At 46.6% G+C, this 11,914-nt stretch overlaps 1 protein-coding gene across 1 annotated transcript in view; it reads right to left on the bottom strand.

The window, feature by feature from the left end:
• SPINK4 (serine peptidase inhibitor, Kazal type 4) overlaps positions 1-11,914 on the bottom strand; it is a 27,942-nt gene that overhangs the window by 7,430 nt on the left and 8,598 nt on the right. The window lies entirely within an intron of this gene.

Raw genomic sequence — 11,914 nt, 5'->3', positions numbered from 1 at the left:
GAAGCAGAACAGGCAGATCGACGAAGTACACTGCTGAGGGGAGCAGCAGGCGGGTCAGGAGAGGTCTGTCACGCCATGTGGTCACCTCCAGGGCAGGTGGGTATCGAACTCTTGCGGAAGTGGCTTTAGTTTCTCAGTGCTGTGCTTTAACCCGCTGCGCCACCTGGGAGGGCCCATAAATAAATCTTTTAAAAAATGTATTGTGAACTCAGAAAAGCTCTTGTCCTCAGCTGGCCCCCAGTGTACCAATGCACAAAGTGGGGGATGACAATTGTGGCTCTGCCTCCCCCTATGGCTTCCGTGGAGATGAGAATGACAAGCAGAAAAACATCTTGCAGAATATTTAACGAAGATGTAAACAGAAATGTCCTTTATTCCACCATGAAGAGAGCACAACTGAGAGGAGGGAAAGAGGCAAATAGAGTAGATAAGGAAATGCCCTTGTGCTTTGTATGTCTTATATGTCCATTTGCATTTTAGTGGTTTAAATACAACTAAGTCTTTCCAAGAACAGTCGATATATAAAACTGCTCTATACTTAGATGATATATATGAATGAGTAACTTGATGATCTCCTTTGTACAAAAAATTTACATAAAACATTTGCATATTTACATATGCATCACTCTAATTGACTTTGTTCTTTAGATGGTGACTTTCGGCTCCATTTGCAGGTTAGATTACCTTAGAGACCATTTAAAACAACAAATGCCAGATCTCACTCTGACATTTGTATCAAAATTTTGGCATTTTTATAAAAACTTTATTTTCGAAGATTTCAAATCTACAGGTAAGCTGTAAGAATAAATAGCCAATGGGAAAGATTCTTGTTCAAGGTCCTTTTCAGCCTTCCTGGTGGCACAGGGATTAAAGCCTCAGTGCTATCAAGCTATCACTCACCATTGCAGCATGAGCTCAGTCCTTGGTTGGGCAGGGAGCTGACCCATATGGCACAGCAGATCTCTCCTGTTTTGCCCACTGCTCCCCTCAGCAGTGTACTAAAGTGAATCTCTCTGTTCTGCTCTCCACTTTGTCTCTAGTGAATCTTGTCATCCCCCTGTACCTCTGGCCTACATCCCAGTTCTTGTATGCACAAATAAAATAAATCTTAAAAAAAAAAAGAATGGCTCTTCTGGGGACTCCAGATAGCCAGACACCTCTAGAGACCCATATAAATCCCAAGCCTGCAGCCAAGCCCGGCTTGAGGTCCATGACTCAGCATCCTCCTGCCCTTCCTCAGGAAACTTTATTAGGCAGATGGTAGCTATCATTCATTGCTTAACCTGGAAGAGCAAATATTTAACAATGATTTCCTATCCAATAGCAAGAACATCATCTCATAAAGGGAATTGAACTTTAAAGTTTTTTTTTAAATAAATAAAATAAAAATTTCTTAATCTTCCACTCAGACTTTTTTATAGCAGTCCTATCAGAAAGTCATTCAACTTTCAGGGATGGGGAGCTTATTATATACCATTTTCATTGTTGGGTGACTTTGAACATCTTCCAGATGTAAAGGTCTCTTTCCTGAGACTCCCTGTGGGGAGCTCTGTGTTGAACCAGCTTAAATCCCAAGTGAACTCGTCTACCCTAAGCAGGTCCAGCCCCTTGGCTGCTCCCATGTGATGGAGCTTCTGGGCCTTTCTCTAATTCTTGTCTGATCCGCAGAATGAGAAGGGGACAGACAGGATCAAAGAGGTTTGTTATCTTCCTTATTTTGGACCTTAGGCCTCTATTAATGTGGCAGGAATGGTTGCAGGTAGTTCTAGCAGTTGAAGAGAATTTGCATCCTTCAAGTCCAGAGTAAAATCAAGGACAATCTTTAGGATTTCAGGTTCATCTACCGCCACCCCAGGTTTCTTTGCTCAAATACCTAGGCTCATAACAATAAGCTTCCTCATCTGTTACCCCTACAAAAGAGCTTGACTCCTATCTCCAACTGCTATTAGGCAGATGTCAAGGTACCCACACAAACCTTATTCATAAAATCCATTCATTCATTCATTCAATAGGAGTTTAATAAGCATGTGCCATACTATGTGTTTGTATACAGCAAAGACTAAGACAGACATAGTGCCTACTCTCAAGGAGTTTGTTGTTAAGTAGATGACTGGTACTCTTGAGCAACAAAATTGTTGTCACCATTGAGATGAGTTCCATGAATAAGACTGCTCAGTGCTTATGTGGGAGGATGCAAGACTGCCCTGTCCATATGCAAAGCCAGAGAAGGCCAAGTGAGGAGTGGGTGAAAAGATTATAACAGTGAAACAGTACTGCAGGCAGGGGAAACAACGTTTAAGGCCTGAGGCATAGGGATACCGAAACATCCAGCAAACACAGAGGCCAGTGTGGCCAAGAAGAGGTAAGTGAGCAGAGATGGACTTGAGATAAACCTAGAATGGGTGGGGCAGCCTCTGATCCCACATACTCCTTCTTGGAGTGGAATTCAGCTTGGTTTACCTTTCCCCTAAGCATGTAAGTTTTGCTTCTTAAGTAGTTGTGGAGTCTATCCCTGCATCTCCATACCCATCATAATGTCTGGTCCTGGCCACTGTAATCTCTGATTTGGCCACTCAATGGTCTTTTAATTCACATTCCTTGTTCCCATTGCCAATCTAGGTGACTGCACAGTGACTATGGTAAACTTCTCAAATGCAACCCCCACCAAGTGATCCTGTCCAAAATGCTGTAATAGTGCCCACTGAAGAAAGGGCCAACCAAGCAGAGGGACAGCCAGTGCAAAGGCCCTGGGGTGGGAACAAGCTTGGCATGCTCGTGGAGTAAGTATCAAGGAGTACCTTGTGGATGGAGTAACCAAGAAAAAGAGTGTCAGGAGGTGAGAACCAGTTCATGTTGGGGCCACTGCACAGCTGCCAGCCTATTGGGTGAGCTCAGTACATTCCTTTCCTCTTTGGGCCTGAGCCTGTGCTTCCTTCTGAGAAATGGGCCTGCTGACTTGTAGTGCCAGCTGCCTGACTCCCAAGGCAGCAGGGCAAGCCGTAGAGAGAAGAGTGAGGTGAGGTGAAATGCCCCGCTCTTCTGCTCTATCCTAGCCTACCCTAGGGACATGTGGTGACTGTATTTTTAAGATGATTTCTCTGAGAATGTGGGATTGCCCCTGGGGGGTACTTAAGTGTGTAAGGGTGTTTCTAATGGTCACCATGTTGAGGAGGGTGTTGGTGGCATTGGCAGGGGCGATGGGGAGCCTGGGCTTAGCCATTTCACGGGGTGGGGGGGGTGTCTCACAATGAAGACCTTGAGAGTCTCTTGGGACACTGAGGTAGATGATTATCTGAGCTAAAGCTAGACTCTGCAGTATACAAGAAACACCGAGGGTACCTGTGAGGTTTTATATATACTGCAGCTCTCAGGAATACCACTGCCAGGTGAATAGGAAAAATTGTAAAACATCTGCTTAATGTCAGTAACCTAGCCCTGAAAATGAATGTTGGTGTGAGACGCCAAGTGTGTGTGTGTGGTGGTGGAGGTGGTGGCCCTTGAATAGGGATTCCTGGAAGCAGAGCAGAGGCTAAAACGTAAAAGCCCTGGGCACATAACAAAGTATTGGGAACAATGCTAACAGGACAGAGGTGCCCTACACTGTACTTGGGCAGGGGAGAGGTGACCCCTCCACCCCTGCCCTGGATAGAGTGCAGGCCTGGGGCATAGGTGCTAAATGAGCCAATAGTCCCTGACTTTACCCCGCAATCTTCATGCCACCTGCTAAGGTTTGGACTGGTGCCAGGCTTCTCCAGCAACACAGTCTCTCCTTGATGATGGCAACAAAGGATCCATTGGGTCTGAATCATGAGTTCTGCTGCTGGATGGGTGGGGGGAGGGGATGTAGCCTTGTTTGGCTTAAGGAGGGGGAGCTAAACTCAAGCAATCCTTGAGCCTACCAGATGGCACAGCTAGCATAGCCAGTTTACCCCTGGATCATCTTTCCTGGCCTCTCAGTCCACATCCTGCTCCACCCTTCCTTCAGCCTCAAGTACCCTCCCTGCCCCATTGTTCTGAGCAGGTGTGGATACCCACCCCAGGTACAGAGCCTGGTCTGTACCTAGCCAGCTCATTCTGAACTGGGATCCTCAGTCGCCAAACTGTTGCAGGTGTGATCACTTCCCATTCTGTCCAAAGATTCAGGGCCCTACAGGGATGGCAGTGAGAGAAAAAGTATCTCTCCACTCCTTTTTAGGTATTTATTTATACATACTAGATCTGGGGTGTAGGCCAGAGGTGCAAGGGGTGAGAGAATTCCCCAGAGGCAGAGTGGGGCGCAAAACAGACAGGTTGAATGAAGTACACTGCTGAGGGGAGCAGCAGGCAAGACAAGAGAGGTCTGCCATGCCATGTGGGTCAGCTCCCTGGCCAGGGATAGAACTCAAGCTGCAGTGGCTGGCATAGCTTGATAGTGCTGAGACTTAACCCCAGTGTGAAGGTAGAATTTCATCTACTTGTTTGGGATCCAGTTTCAAGGACACAGCATTGGGAATAGGCAGCCGTCATGCCTCCATGGGGACACCCATCCTGCTGCTGAGTGACCCCTTACCAAATGCTTACTGTTGGATACCTCTGGCACTACAGGGCTGAATGACACACTGGTTCCTCTGCTCAGAGAACTTGTAGTTCACAAGTGTTGGGGAGGTGGAATGGACACATGGTATACTGTGAAAACACACACGCATACACAACTTGGTCAGGGCAGAAATGGAAATAATGGTAGAAATATTCATAAACCTCTAACTCAGTCCAAAAGTGTCCAAAAGTCAGCTTATCTCTCCACCGAGAGAGTCCTTGTTCCTAGTTCCCTCACCTGGGTGGACGGCATCCCCACCCTCTGGGTACCGTAGGCAGATCTGGGCATCATCTCAACTTCTCCTTTACCTCTGCATTCAGGAGAGCAGGTGTTACCGATGTCACCTCCTGCCCATCTCTCATAGTCATCAGCTCATCTACATTACCTCTGTTATTGCTCTAGCTTGGCTTCATGCCCTCTGCCTTCATTACTCACATTGTCTCTCAGCCTCCACTTTTACCTTCTCCTATTCACATTCCATTATGCTTCCAATGCAAGTGTTCTGAAATGTGAAAAAAGGAACCACCTGATCCTTTTGCTTACTCAATTCTTAGTGTAAAGTTATTTGGAGATGTTTCTCTTGTTACCAAAAGAAGGGAATGTGGTTGGTTATAGAAAAGCTATAGAGGTAAAAAACAAACAAACAAAAAAACCTTCTTGGCATGCTGACCCTTCACCCGTAGCATGAATTCACTCACAGCAGCTCGGGGGTTCTAGGTTGGATGAAAAGTGTCCCAAAAAGTCACCTACATGTGAGAACACTACAAGGTTCACAGGGGATAGTTGGGGTGATGCATAGTGGTGCCCCTCTGGTCTGTGCAAGGCCTTGGGGTGTGAGCCAGGAGACAGCAGTGCTGTCAGAGACTGGGCTCATGTCTGTGAGAACCAGGCAAGTGATTTCACCTCTGAGTCTCAGTTCCTCGTATTCAGGGCTGCCATGCATGATTGTGTGGGCTGGTTCATCTCCAGGGAGAGCTGCTGACATCAGACTCCATGGGCACTCATGTGTGCAGTCAGAGAGGTGGCAGATAAGGTTTCCGGCAGTGGCAACCTCTACAGGCCATGCAACTTGCTCACAGGATCCTAAGGTTCCTGGGAAGCCTCAGAGCTTTGTTCCCAGTCTTCCACTTCCACGCACCAATTCAGAGGCTGTAATCACCCTCTCCTGAGGTTGCAGCCTATCCTGGATAGACTGTTGCAACCTTAATTGTTCCAACTTTGTGGAACAACAGCAACAAACCTGAGGAGGGTTTCTCTCCTCTTTAGCTTCCTTCAGTGAATAAAAAACCAGAAGACTCTGTTGGACTGAGTAAGTCAGGTGCTCACGTTTTGGACCAATCAGTGTGGCCAGGGAATTAGGCTTCTATGATTGGCCACAAGCACCCTGAGGTAAGAAGAAGCAGGATAAAGCTGTTAGCAAAGTTGGGCCTGGCAAGACAGATCCTACAGTTGCTAAGGCTAATGTTCTCAAGTGCAAATCCTGGAAATTCTTGCCTTCACACGACTCTCCCCTTTCATCCAACAAACATGCCCCTGGAGGTTGGGGCTCACTTCTAGTGGGAGAGGTCAGCAAGCCATGTGTTGGTCCAGACAGGGAAAGCCATTACACTAGATAAATATTTGCTATGCCCCATTGTTGATTGAGGAGGCCTCAGGCCTTGCCTGCCCCTCCCAGGTGATTATTTCCTGGGCTCTGCCAACTATCCAAAGGCCCCGACTGCCTTCCCTCTGTGGAGGTAGGTGCAGCTTGTCTCCTGCCCACCTCTTCCTTCCCAGCTAGAAGGAGGGGTTCTTGGATCCCCACCAGGATGTTCTCCACTTAACTGCCTCTCTGATTCAAGGGCCCTGGGAGAACTGGGGCCTGTATGAAGAAGAACAAGGCTGAAGAAAGATGCTGGCAAGATGGAAAAAGCAGGGCTCTAGAGCAAGCCAGCCTGTGCTTGAGTAGGGCTCTGACGCCTACTGTATGACCTTGAATAAACCCCCAAATCTCTCTGAGGGCTAGTTTTCTCTTATAAAAGGGGAATAACAATAACTTCTTTATAAGTTAAGGGAATAATTTTTGTTTAGTGATGTAACCAGGATTCTGGTGTGTTTAAAGCACTTCCTACACTTCAGGGGGGTGGGTGACTGGGTGGCTACTATCCTCTATGAGCCTGGAGGAAGAGGGGACTTTTAAGGTGTCCAATCGCAGAAGCTTACTTCACAAGGCCACAGTCTCTACCACACCCCCACTGCAATGCCATCTCCTGCCAAGCCTCAGAAACTTCCCAGATACAGGATGCTTCTGTTTTCACATACCAAAGTTTTCTGCCGCCCTCAGACATCAAACCTTGGAGCCATCACTGAAACTCAAGGGTCCTTGTGGTTTTGGGTGTACTGGGCTTTATTTCCTGCTCTTCTTCCATGCTTACCTTGCTGAGATCTCCACATCCAGACGCTTAGATAATTATGCAGCCCTGTTATGCTCCTGGCCTCCCTTGGAGGCCTGACATCATAAATAACACACCCTTTGTCTGCCAAGGTACTTGCTTGTTGGCAGGAGTGCCGGAATAGAAGCCTTGACTTCACATCACTGGAGCCTGGTGTAGTGAAGCTATGGAATTTGACACTTCAGGCTGACTAGAAAAAATGGTCAACCATATGTTGGGAGATTAATACCACATGCCCCAAGTGCTGCACTAAAAACTTTACATGACTTATATAAAGCTCACAAAAACCCATAGAGAGGCCTATAGTTATACCCACTTTATAGAGGAGAAACTAAGGCTTAGAGGGATGAAATGGCAGGTCCAAAATATTAAGTTTGGGGAGGCAGAGCAAATTTGACTTTAAATTTCATAACTTTACCAGATTCTCCCATCTACCTGAGTTTCTGGTTTCAGACCCAGCAACCCATCCTTGGTAGAGTAACTGAAATGACAAGGGAGGGACACAACTTGGAGGGAGTCTCTGGGCTCAACCTTGGCAGGAGGTTCTATCAACTATCCAGTTGTGGACCACAGATGGAAGACTGTATGGTTGGGCCAGGCTAAGGCCTAGAGGTCACTGCAAGTAGTAGTGTCCAAAACTCTGTCAACTCAGGTGCCCAGTAGAAGGTGAGAGACACTGACATGTGTGCTTGACAGCACTGGCGGGTTAAGCATGCATGACCCATGTGGCCCCAGGTGACAGCTTAGATCTTAATCTTTTTTTTTTTTTTAAAGATTTATTTGTTTATGCACACAGAGCTGGGGTACAGGCCAGAGGTGCAAGAGTGGTGAGAGGATTCACCAGAGACAGAGTGGGAAGCAGAACAGGCCAGCTGACAAAGTACACTGCTGAGGGGAGCAGTGGGCAAGACAGGAGAGGTCTGCCATGCCATGTGGGTCACCTCCTGGTTGGGGATCGAATTTGCACCAAAGCAGGCATGGCCACCTTCATAGTGCTGCACTTTAACCCCTTGTGCCACCTGAGAGGCCCTTAGACCTTAATCTTATCACCTGTAGCCAGGCTAGGATTAGACACTGAGGGCCTCAAACACTGACCCCTCCTTTCCTTTTGTCCCCCCAGTATTTACATCATACCTATGTTGTGTCAGGCACTGTTCTGAACCCTTTCCACATATTAACTCATTTTATTATGAAAGCCCTATGAAATAAGTCCAAATATCCCCATTTTACAGATGAGGCAGTTGAGGTACTGAGTGAGGATGTGGCTTAATCTTGGTCACAGAGCTGAAATTGGAGGCAGGTAGTCTGTCTCCAGTTGGCAGGGAGCTCCAGAAGATTTTTGGGTGTTTGCCCAAGAAAAAGGGAGATGAGTTGCTTCTGTTACTTACAGGTGGTACTGCCCCTTCCCTAGTGAAATTTTCTTGCCTGCACCTGGAGACTCCCCACCCCTCCCTATTGCCTCCTTTTGTGTGAGTGTGGCCAGGAGTCTTCTGCCCCTAACAGGTCCTTGGACCCCCACCAGGGGGTTCAGCCCCAGTTTTCCTTCTGCTCTTTTTCTCTCTAGGGTGCTCTAGTTGTCAAGGATCTGGAGCTGTGCCAAGGAGAGGAGGGACAAAAGGAAGAGTTAGTGTGGTGTAGAGAAAATGCACAAATTCAGCAGTAAATCAGAACTGGATTTGACTCCTGGCTTGGCCACTCACTAGCTGTGGTAGGCAGAACAATGACCCCACAAATATACCTACTTCCTATCCCCAAGCCTGTGAATAGATTACCCTGCATGGCACAAGGGATTTCAAGACTGTGACTAAGGTAGGATCTTAAGATGGGGAGATAATCTTGGATTACAAAGGAGGGTCCAGAGGCAAGGGGGTCAGAAGAGAGGAGACATAACAATGGAAACAAGTCAGAGAGATTGGGCCCTCCCTGGTGGCACAGCAGGTTAAAGCACAGAAGTCAGAGAGATGAATTTCAAAAGGCTTTAGAATTTGGGAAAGGCAAAGAACAGGTTCTGTTCTAGAGTCTGCAGAAGGAAAGCAGTCCTGCTGCCTTCTGAATTCGAGAACTAATTTTGTGGTCATTTGTCTCAGCAGCAACAGGAAACAAATTCACTGCATATATGGCCTTGTGCAAGGTCAACCCTGAAAACCCAAATTCCCTCATCTGTGAAATGAGAATAATAATAATGCTCACCTTGAAGGGTTATTATGAATATTAGAAAATGTATATTGAAAATCAGGTTTAGATAAAACTTAATAAATGTTGCTGCGAAGAAGGAGAAAAACAAAGAATAATGAGAGGAGAGAAGTTGGTGGAAAAGTTACCATAAACCCATATCTGGGCTGCTCCAGGTGCATCTGATTTCCCTGAAAACCCACCTAGCCATACTCTGGACACATTATTGAGTTTTATATATATGTATATACATATATTTTAAAGATTTATTTATTTATGCATACAGAACTGGGGCACAGGCCAGAGGTACAGGAGCAGTAAGAGGATTCACCAGAGGCAGAATAGGGAGCAGAACAGGCAGATTGACGAAGTACACTACTTAGTTTGAGCGGCAGATGGGTCAGGAGAGGTCTGCGGTGCCATGTGGGTTACCTTCTGGGCTGGGGATTGAACTCATGCTGAAGTGGCGTTAGTTTCTCAGTGCTGTGCTTTAACTCTCTGTGCCACTAGGGAGGGCCTATTTCTATAGTTTAAATATTTATTTATGCATACAGAACAGGGGTACGGACCAGAGGTGCAGGGGCAATGAGAAGATTCACCAGAGTAGGGAGCAGAACAGGCAGATCTACTAAAATACACTGCTGATGGGAGCAGCAGGCTGGTCAGGAGAGGTCTGCTGCGCCATGTGGGTCACCTCCAGGGCCAGGGACTGAACTTGTGCTATAGTGGCAGTGGATAGCTTCATAGTGTTGTGATTTAACTGCTGAGCCACCAGATCTGTTGCCATTCTTTGCCCCAGCAGCCTTGACAAAGCCCTGGATATAAACTGAGACAACGCAGCTAGGTGATGGATCCCAAGCTGCTGTGGGGGGGCGGGGGGAAAATACTCTACTTAGAACCTGGGAGGCGGAGAAGAGGAACTGGCAATTGGGGCCCCTCTAGCCCTACCTGCATCTCCTGTGCTCACAACAGAGATCTGAGACTAGGCATTAGGGTTTGGTCAGATCCTGGTGCCATTTTAAAAAAAATTTATTTATTTTTATTCATACAGAACTGGGGTAAAGGCCAGAGATGAGGAGGGTGAGAGGCGTCACCAAAGACAGAGTGGGGAGCAGAACAGGCAGATCTACGAAGTATACTGCTGAGGGGAGCAGCGGGCGGGTCAGGAGAGGTCTGCCGCGCCATGTGGATCTCCTCTGGGGCAGGCGGGAATCGAACTCATGCAGAAGTGGCTTAAGCTTCTTAGTGCTGTGCTCTAACCCTCTGCACCACCTGGTGCCATTTTTAAGGCATGGTCAGCAAGACTCACAAAGCCCCTGAGTTAAAGAGGGGGGGAAAAATGGTTAGACAGGACTCAACCACAGGCCCAACCCTAGGAAAATGCAACATCTTTCACAATCTTCCATGGGCACATTCAACATAGAGAGGCCCTAGAAAGTGCCTTAAATGGGGAGACATGCTAAGGGGTTTACCTGCTTACCTCATCTACCCACAAAAACTGCGGTAAAACCCTGGAGTAAAAGAGACACAGCTGGGCTCTGTGAGAGGACCTCAGGCAGTGGGGAGGCACTGCTCAGGGAGGGACTGTTTGGACTAGACACAAAGCTCAGAGGGAGGACTGGCAGCCTGCTCAGCTGGGAGGATTTCATCCCTCTGGCACTCCCCTGCACTCCTGTGGGGAGGGGGAGTCCCACCCCCACAGCAGAGGCCCAAAGACTTGTGAGCCAGAAAGGCTCACAGTACTTAGAGAGTAAACAAAGCCAGCCACCAACTCAGCCACAAGCCCAGCTCCAGGGAGACCTACAGCACTTCTAATACATCATACCCACCACAGGCACACCAAGCACCAAGCATAGAGGGAACCTGGGACATCTGAAGGCTATAAAGATCAACAGACACCTTCCAGAAACATGGACTCAACGTATTACTAGAAGAGGCTGAACACCACAAGAGACCCGTGACTGTTACCAGCTGAGATGACAGACACAATTACACACAGTGGGGGTTGGGAAAAATAACACAACTCAGAATACCCTCCACAACTGAAGTGTCTGGAAGTTCCTCAGTTATTCCAGAAAGAACATCCAAAAAAAAAAAAAAAAAATGCTGGTCAATAATAGCAACACCATGTCTCAGCAAATAGAAAGTATTAGAAAATACACAACAGGGAAAAGAAGACAAACAAATATTCAAGCAAGTCCACAGGGGAAAAATTCACCACAAAAAGATCAGTCAGCAGAAACCACCAAAGAAATAGAACGGCTCAGTCTACCAGATAAAGAATTCAGAATCATCATGATAAACAAACAAAATGAATTGATACAAACCATCCAGGAGATGAAGGAAACAAATGAAAGAAATGAAAAAAATATTAGACAACTAATCAACAACCTGAAGAAAGAAAATGAGACATTAAAAAAGAAAATAGAAGAAATGCAGGCGATGAAAAGGCCACTAGAAGAGATAAATAAGGCTGGGGAAAGAATGAAAACAGAATAGATGAAATGGAAGAATGAATCAGCACCCTTGAAGACACAGAAACAAAGAGAATTAAAAAAGAAAAAGAAAGACAAGTAAAAAAGGAAAAGAAATGAAGAAACACTTCAAGAGCTATCTGACACCATTAGGAAAAGAAACATCATCAGAGTTATAGGTATCCCAGAAGGTGAAGAGAAAGGCCAAGGAATAGAGAAAATATTCACAGAGATAATAGAAGAGAACTTCCCTAATATGA

The sequence above is a fragment of the Condylura cristata genome, unplaced genomic scaffold (genome assembly GCF_000260355.1).
Source record: "Condylura cristata isolate star-nosed mole 26May11 unplaced genomic scaffold, ConCri1.0 scaffold00006, whole genome shotgun sequence".
NCBI classification, from domain to species: domain Eukaryota; kingdom Metazoa; phylum Chordata; class Mammalia; order Eulipotyphla; family Talpidae; genus Condylura; species Condylura cristata.
The sequence above is the reverse complement of the archived record's forward strand: the minus strand, read 5'-3'. Positions and strand labels throughout refer to the sequence as shown.